Here is a 9,375-nt window from a genome sequence, read left to right as displayed (position 1 = left end):
AATGTCGCCTCACCTTCCTATCTCTTCCCGTTCCAGAGTAATCGAGCAATTCATGGCATCCAGTGGTGACGTCCAGTTGAAACAGCAGGCTGTAATTGAATTTCTGACTGCGGAAGGTTGTGCACATATCAACATTCATCGCCATCTGACTGCAGTTTACGGGGATGCCTGTGTTGACATCAGCACTGTGCAGAGGTGGACAAGGACTGTGAAAGACCAAAATCCTGCCGCATCAAATCTCCAGGATCAGCACCGAAATGGACGGCCCACAATGGCTTCTGATGAGGGTCATGAACATCAGGCAGATAAGTTGACTCAGGGCAATCGCAGGATCAAGCAACACCAGATTGCAACAACACTCGCCATTTCCATTGGCTCAGTGAGCCACATCATTAAAGACCTGCGTTACAAGAAGACTTGCGCTAGTTGGGTGCCACGGCAACTGAAGACTGACATGAAAAAGTTGAAACATAGCCAACAAGTTCAAATCTTCTTGTAACCCAGGAGTTTCTTAATTATCTGGTTCACTGAACCAATGGAAATGGTGAGTGTTTTTGCAATCTGGTGTTGCTTGATCCTACGATTGACCCGATTCAACTCATCTGCCTGATGTTGATGATCCTCATCAGAAGCCGTTGCGGGCCGTCCAGTTAGGTGCTGATCATGGACGTTTGATGCGGCTGGATTTTGATGTTTCACAGTCCTTGCCCACCTCCGCACAATGCTGACTTCAACACAGGCATCCCCGTAAACTGCTTTCAGACGGCAATGAATGTTGAAGGGCGTAGAACCTTCTGCAGTGAGAAATTCAATTACAGCCCGCTGTTTCAAGCGGACATCACCACTGGATGCCATGCATTGATCGATTACTTTGGAACGCGAAGAGATAGGAAGATGGGGCAAGTGACATTCTATAGCTTAAACATCAGTGCATTAATGACAAAGAGCCAAAATGTTTGCAGTACTACTGGCAAAGTAGTGTGTTTGGAGGCATTACTTCCTTAACCGCCGTCATATTACAGCAATAACGCTGGGTAGTTTGTTTTCGTGCGTGACATCTGACCCAAAACTACAATTTGGAATGTGCACAAATAAAGATGCTCGTGTTGAGTCCAATAAATTGCTTAGAAATATACCAATCCTGTCTTATGCGATAAGTTTACAATGAGAAGCCACATCATCTCACTGCAACTTTTCCCTACAAGCAAGTTATATTGAAAATAAGGTGCAGACATATGCTTCGCTATGCATTGCAGGGTAACCATCAAGAGGTACATTGACATTAATGCCTTGTTCCCAAAACCAATAGTGTAAATGCCAACCATTATTTCACAGGAGGTGGTGGCCACAAGGCAAAAACAAATTCGCAGGGTTTACGTGCCTAAACAATGACCTTACATTCATCGGTTAATATAACACATGAGGAGTTTTTTTTCGAAATGGGTCAAATCCACGTAAACAGAAGTTGCGAAAAAAGCAAAAATTTGTTACCGGACCTAAATGCAACGCTATCAAAGCTATTATATGATATGCTTTACATGTCAGCTAGGGCAAGTTTACGACCACAAGTAATGAAAAATTATGCGGCAAATATGCCCAATATTAGGGTGAGAACTTTGGATTTGGCTCGTATTGAATTGAAACGCTGGATTTTAGGCGGTATTGCTATGAAAACTTTATTAAAATTGGCTTTCGAGAATGGCATCATGTAATCTTGACAGAAAAGCTATAATAACATTGGCAGCAGGGCACTATATTTTGCATTTTGGCAACGGCGTATCCTTGCTTTTACGGTGGTGATGCGGCTTCTTTTCACTCCGTCGTCGACGTCTAGGGATAGATTTTCGCCGATCTCTTCATTGCCATCCGAATCCATGAACAACGATATCAGAAAAGCAAAGAACTTGCGAAAACACAAACGAAACACTCTGAGCTGTCAGGCGGGAACCAACTCCTTGGCGGGAACTGACAAGGAGGCTGCCATGGCTACATGACGTCACGCCAAAAGCGCTCTCCTATTGGGCAAATGGATTTGGCTCATTTTGATCCGTGCAACAGCTGGATCTGGCTCAATTTCGATACGAAATACGATCTGCGAACACGTTCGCCTGGCGTTATTTGACCCATTACGTTGCAACAGGTTTTCTATGAGAAAGTTGCCTAGTTTTCCTTGTCATTACCGTTTTATCTGACCTAGTTTCGGTTTGTGGATTTGGCTCATTTCGAAAAAAAAACTCCTCACATGGCATTGTTGTTTTGCCTGCCTCCTCAGGAATATACATCATTCATAGGAGTAGAAATAAGCATTTTCACAGCAGCTTGCTCTTTTAACAAGAGGCACAAACGATGCTGTTCTTCAGATTTCCCAGGCAAACAACGCAAGCATCACTATACTCACTATCACAAACAATGCATACATCACTATACTAAGCATCACTAAGCTGACCTTTATTTTTTTTCTTAATCTATGACCTACACAGTGGCTGGTAACAACCCCTCTCTCAGAACTATTTGGCATCTCTACTAGAAGCCCTACCTACACCTTTTTACATCATCTTAAGACATCTCCACTAAGCAAGCACATAATCCTGCTGGTATTTTTATTACAGAGGTTTTCACTAACGATCTTCCAAGCAAGAACTCTTTAGCATCTGATCATTTAGATGCTTTGAACTGGAACAACACAGTGAATGCATCATGCTTTACAGAAGTTTAGCTATTTTAATCAAAGCACAGTTAAAGCCTTTCATGTATGAAGTTTGTCATCTGCTTTCACTTGATCTTGCTGGTTATCTGATTGTAAGTTACACTAAGATCAAACATTCTAATGGCCAACATCTTTCATCTGTGAAGCGCAGAAAACTTTAGTGCACTTGTCAGTGTTGTTACAGCATTCTTAAATGTGATGATTAGGCTGCTGGCTATTTAGCACTGTAGTAGCATTGTACAGGGTGATCATTTTTAGGTTTTATGGAATTTAAAAAAATTTCCTGTGGAAGATGGCATAATTCTTGTCCTTGAGCTAGATTATTTGAAGAGGTGGACATCACTAGCATGAGAAATCTAAACACATGTTCGACTAATTAAAAAAATTCACTATTCACTTCGTAACTAATTATTTTACTGCGCATATTGCAATTTACAAATTGTAGCCAGTGAGCTTGGAAGACGTGTGCGCTTGAACTTCCAGGATGACACCAGTTTAGGGATAATTCCCTGATAAAGAACACTACACAATGGTGTTCCAGTTACTTTTGTGCATCAGTGCAGAAAGCACATTTTGTTAAAAAAGTAAGTGGAACAACAGTGCATTTTTACGGCAAGTTTGATGGTCATTCTGGAAATCAATTCCAATGTTGATGCATCTTGTAATCTCACTGGCTATGATTCGTAAATTACAATGTGCTTCATATATGTGGTGGCGCTGGCAAACACTCCTAGAGTTCTACTAGGAAACAGAAATACCGAATAAAGTGGATGGGGAAAAGGCACCTGTTGTAGTTCAATTGGTAAAGCATCGCCCGCGTAATGCGAAGACGTGGGTTCGTTCCCCACCTGTGGCAAGTTGTTTTTTCATCCACTTTCATTTTCAGTAATTTATAATTTCTTTATTTCATTTACTAATCACAAGTAATTTACCCTAAGTTGTCCTTGGTGTTAGTGTTTGCTAGCTTCTTAGGATAAGATTAATAAACATCGGCCCCTCGGTTAAGCCACTTTCTTTTTGTTTATATGTGCCATGAAGTAATTGAAAAGCTAATTAATAGATTTTCGTTAATTAGTTGGACATGTGTTTCGATTTCTCGTGCAAGATATGTCTGCCTGTTTGAATATTCCTGCTCAAGGACTAGAATTATGCTATATGCAACAGGTTATATTTAAAAATTCCACAAAACTTACTATCATCACCCTGTATAAAGACACGGTGAATTTTAAAACAAGCTTCAGTGAAGCTTACTGAATTAGCAAATGGCCAGTGTAACTAGCATGATTATCCTGGAAATCTTTTGTAGCTTATAAGCATAGAGCATTTCACTTACACATTTAGGAATGCGAAATTTTCTTGAAATCAGCCCTTTGTTTTTAACAGCTAGCATCCCTGCCAGTTTGGTTAGACATAATGTTGCATGACTTCAATAGTACTGCAAAATCAGATTTTCTTTCTGCTCCCAGTGTCTAGTGATGTATCTTTACCAGTGTCCTTAGCAGCTGAGATAACTAATGTTCCTGCAGGTAAATATCAGAAAACATTGCGATAACTGCCAAGTAAATGCAATCGTGCGTCTTGTTTACAATACAGCATGTGCTCTACCTCCTGCGAGGTTTGTTCTCCATATCAGGCCAGCACGCAACTTGTACAAGAGGCACCTTTCGCGTGCATGAAGATATTTTATGAGGTTACGGTGGTGTCAAAACATGACATCAACCATAATGCCTTAAACTATTATATGAAACACTTACTTGTACAAAGATAGAAAAGGCACCAATTTTGAATTTATCACATTCGGTTTACAGTACCATAGTAGAAATGGCTCAACTAGTACAGGTACGCAAACAGGCTAGTTGGTAATGGTCGATGACGTTCGACAATGTGAACTCGACAAAGGATGGAGAAAGAGGCGATAGCATTTTTCTCCATTTCTCGCCACTTTCGACGTCCTTTGTACAAGTCCGCACTGTTGAACATCATGGGTCAACTAGTACAGCCTGAAAAAAATGTCATGAAAGAAAACTTGGCTCTCAACCTCGACAATTCTGCCTGTCAGGTATTATGGTTTCTTCTGAACTTATTCCTTTATATAAAGTCATGCCCATCAAGTAAAGCTTACCGAAAGAAATGAAAACAACATCAACACCTCTCAAGGCACATGCATCTAAGGAGTTAGAGCATCATACACATTACCTTTAAGTGCAAAAGTATTCTTTTTCTTAGGCAAACTGCATTTTTAGTTTCTTAAAGCCTATATATTCATTTGTCACAGCTATGGGAAAATCACAAGGTGGAAAAAGATGTGTTGGTGCAATTTCAACATTTATGTACAACAACAAAAGGTAAAGCACAGGAAGCCTCACTGCTCCTCTGTCTAAATGACACTCAGTTTCATTTGTCATGTCCACTCCCATCCTGATGGCAGCAGAAACAGGAAGAGAGCAGCGTGGTTCAGAAAGCAGACGAAGGAGCTGATATCCTAGCTGACATAACGAGTAAAGAAGGGAGCTGGTCAGGCTAGGTAGTGCAGACTTGAGACATCATTAACTAGCACGAAAAAAACAGCGGACGACAGCTAGAAGCACACACGACAGAGCTCTAGGCTTCAACTGAAATTTTGGCTACACAGAAACATAGGATTCAGGGGATGCGACCTCGACGGATGGAAGCAACATTCATCTTTCCCTTTCCCTGTCTGACAAAGGAGGTATCGGAGCAAATTGATGGATAGGTTCATTTCGAGATACGAACACTCTTTTTGGTGAGAGCCAAGGAAGGGGTGCTTACACACCTATCACCCACTTTTTGATGCAAAGTGCTTCGAATATTTTCATGTCGACCTGCCTCTAGAGCCGCATGGGCAGATGAGCGCTTTGAAACTGCTCAGTGCATGAGCACCTACAGCAATGATTGGCCAGATGGCCACCAGCCACTGGCAGCTGCCCTATCTTGGTTCCCCGAAGCAGTCTTTTAAACACCGACCTGTTTGACTTGAGGGAACATAGGGCTGCTTTCAGTGCCTTAGTGGCTAGTGGCCACCTGGCCAATTATCGCCTTACGTGCTCATGCACCGAGCAGTTTCAAAGCAATCGTGCGCTCAGGCAGCTCCAGAAGCAGGTTCATAGGGAAATACACGAACCACTTTGCATAAAGAAAGTGGGGAACAGGTGTGTGAGCAGCCGTCCCTGGCTCTTACCAAGAGTGTTCGTATGTGAAATTAACCTGTTCATCAATTTGTTCCGATAGCTCCTGTGTTGTTTCCGTCGGTCGACATTCTGTGCATCCCATGTTTCTGTGCAGCAAAAATTTCAGTTGAAGTCTAGAGTTTTGTCTTATGTGCTTCTTTAAGGTGTCGTCTTTTTCACGCTAGTTATTGATGTCTAGAGTCTGCGATGAGCACCAACTAGCCCAAGTGCCTTCTTCAACCATGTAATGCATACGGCAGATAACCGGTGGCACATTCGAGTTACAGAACGGATGCCAAGCGAGGACAAGGGTAGTCAAGGACGGTAGAGAATTAGACTGTATGATGAGGTCAGGAAATTTGCAGGCTTCACTTCGAATCAGCTAGCGCAAGACAGAGGCCAATTGTGATGAAAAAAAGTATACCTGTCGGCTCAGACATCTTCACTGCCTTTTGAGCAATGTGTAGGCCCAAGACAATCAGCCGGTTCCCATGCAATTGCTTCATGCTGACTAACTGCATGGGCGCAAGAAAACAACTCACCATTAATACCACTCGAGATTGACCACTTAATAAAAGAACCTCTCAAAACTGCAAACACAATTAAGCATTTACCAGCCTAATACATACATATATACAAGCCAAGAATAGTTACAATAACCATACGCTTTATAACTAGACATTAGAATAAGGTAGTGAAACATAGAATAGCCGTAGGATGTTCAGAGCAGTTTATTTCAGAAATACTGTCGACCACTGACAGGACGCCTTAGGCAAGGTTCAGTCGTACAACAAGAAAACAAATAGTAGTAGTAATAAGCATGCGTGCGTGAAACCAAAAAAACGAGTTCAAGGTCGAGAAAAATATTATCAGGCTCGGTGTACTTATTTATACGAAAAGATAAATTAATAAACAAATAGCGCAACCACGCGTTCATCCGCAACGGCACGAAAGCTTCTAGAACAAACGAGTACAACTGAAAACGAAGGATAACCACATAGCCGGGACGGTTGTGGTTCTTTTGCATTAGTTCTAGCGATGAAAGCACAAGCATTGCAAGCTACCTGCGTCATTACCTACCACGTGACCTGGGACAAAAAATAAAAAAATAAGAACAAAACGAGTGCAAGTACACAAGCGACATTTAATACGGTTGTCACACTGCACACTTTTGGCCGCGATCGATCCTGACTGGGATCGAATTTCTGGTCACGTTCGGCTTCCTTGCTGAATCTGCGGACGGGAGCCAATCGCGGTCGAAAATTTCAATCCAGAACAGGCTCAATCGTGATCGAAAGTGGCCGTGTGACACCGGTATAAGTATGCGCCCATCTTAGGCAACAGAATGAATTAGCCAAACCAAAGTATTATTTACCTGCCTGCGCCGTATACTGACGCGTAACAGTACTTAATTCTCTACAACTCTATGTGCTGTCACAAGTAGTTGAGGACACACGAACAATGAAACATCCGATATATGTTCATTTCTTTTTCACGTTCGGTTCCCGTAGGCTCCGCCTGAAGTACACATACTACACTCGCATCCAACACACCTTGTGCTGTCCTTTAAAGAAATTACGCGAAAATTACTACCACAATGACGCACCATAAAAACGCGACGCTGAATGTGACCACGTACCTACCTTTCATATGAGCCGTCCATGCGCCTTGCAAAAGGCCCTCGGTTTGAAGGCGGAGCGCTGTCACGATGTGTACTCTGGGCATGCCATTTCGTTTACGTAGTGGATGGACGATGATGACGATGGATTCCGCCGAAAAAAAAAAGACCACTTCATCACTGTCCAGGCTGAATGGAAGATGTTTTCTCGTTGACCACGAATGACGGCCGTCGTAGGCATAGTAAACACACTGTCACAAAGAAACACCGATGTAGGCCGCTACTGCCTTTCTTTCTCACGCATAATCGCGTCGCCTTCAGTCCAGATGCTCCCTTCGCGTCGATGAGCACAAAAGTACACGAAAACAACGAGGTGGTGCAACCTAAACGTAGCGACAAACAATCTAATTACTCACAACTTCAAGACTGTCACGGAGAACACACACATGTGCACCCGGCGGCCCGCCGCGAGACTCAGCAGCGATCGCGGCGACACCCGTCGGTCGAAGTTATTGCAATTTCGGTTTCGTTTTCAAGGCATAAATACATATATTCTTTTAAACTACGTGTGTATATTACTTTCGAGGCTATTTATTTTACGCTACCTCTAAGCAATTATTATTATTATTATTATTATTATTATTATTATTATTATTATTATTATTATTATTATTATTATTATTATTATAAACAACAGAGGCAGATCCCACGCACTGTGGGAATCGACATAAGCGCAGCTTGCTATTTGCGTTCACTGACGATATTTGGCGATGATGTTGACGGCCTACCACAGTGGTGATGTGATGTTGAATGTTATAATATAGAAAGACGTGCTTGCTCGAGGCGCTGTTGCGCGCCATTTTTCGTAGCTTACGTGAAAGTTAACGCTCTAATTCCCTTACACGAGCGCATCGTATCGGGGCTGAAGCGTTGATTTGCCGAACAGCCGTTTGCGTGTTGTCGTCTTGACGCTGCGGTGCTTTAGTGCGGCTTTGCGTCTCTGCATGCCCTGAGTCAGTTATCCACGTGCACAAAACTGCGCGGTGCTTACTTTTTAGAAATAGCAGAAACGTGCCCTTTCATACCTTGAAGTAAAATTATTATTGTTTGCCCGCAACTGTTGCCATGTTTAGTAGTGGGCATTATGACGGCTAAAGGGGTTCAGAGAGTATTGTAGCGAGGCGCCCACGTAGTTCTCGCTAAAAGGGCTCGCACACGCCTTCCCTGAGTCCCTCTCATGTACATTATGCACGCTCTCAAACCACCCACCGCCGCGGCTGGCAAGGCAGTGACAGCAGGAGCAGCAGAATTGGAAATTATAAGGGAGGAGGCATAGAAAGCTTCGCTTTAAAATCTAGCAGAACGCCTCTGTGCACACCGTAACCTGTCATCCAGAGCTCTGGTGTTTTGACAGAGTTCAATTTCATTCTACAAAGTATTTCCCGTATTCTGCATGTGCACCTGTCCTACCCGTCTCGCGAGGGGAGACGGGCGAGTCTCGCGCAGGTCTGCATATGCCATGACATCTCGAACGTACTTTGCAGGTGGACAATCGCGCGCAGACTTGAAAAATGCCTCGCCACTGTTCCGTGAACAAAGATGGGTCTGCAAATGCCCCGCCAATTTCTGGAATCTCATTCTATCTATAATGATTGGCTCAATGTCCTATCCATGCAGGCAATAATACTGTCTCCGATTTGGAAGGGGAAATATTTGAGTAAATAGCGCTGTTAGTCGGTGTGGCAAATACTGTATGCATCGCAAATTGTACGTTGGTTCTCTATACTTTCTCACATTTCCCTCCCTTTCTTTTTGAGCACTCCGTTCTGGCAGCTGTTTGTAAGCCAGTAGAACTTTCCTTT

General features: G+C 42.9%; 1 protein-coding gene and 1 long non-coding RNA gene across 4 annotated transcripts in view; both read right to left on the bottom strand.

Moving 5' to 3' along the window:
• LOC142577866 (uncharacterized) overlaps nucleotides 1-7,969 on the bottom strand; it is an 8,532-nt gene extending 563 nt beyond the window's left edge. The window contains exons 1-2 of the long non-coding RNA XR_012827085.1: nucleotides 7,539-7,969; nucleotides 6,320-6,410 (exon numbers count right to left, since the gene is read on the bottom strand). This is a non-coding gene — a long non-coding RNA (uncharacterized LOC142577866). The remainder of the gene's footprint in view (nucleotides 1-6,319; nucleotides 6,411-7,538) is intronic.
• Nucleotides 1-9,375, bottom strand: part of LOC142579586 (uncharacterized) — a 515,154-nt gene that overhangs the window by 376,239 nt on the left and 129,540 nt on the right. The gene's annotated exons all lie outside the window — the stretch shown is intronic.

Source organism: Dermacentor variabilis, chromosome 4, assembly GCF_050947875.1.
Source record: "Dermacentor variabilis isolate Ectoservices chromosome 4, ASM5094787v1, whole genome shotgun sequence".
NCBI classification, from domain to species: domain Eukaryota; kingdom Metazoa; phylum Arthropoda; class Arachnida; order Ixodida; family Ixodidae; genus Dermacentor; species Dermacentor variabilis.
Note: the sequence above shows the minus strand (reverse complement) of the source record. Positions and strands in the feature narration are given on the sequence as shown.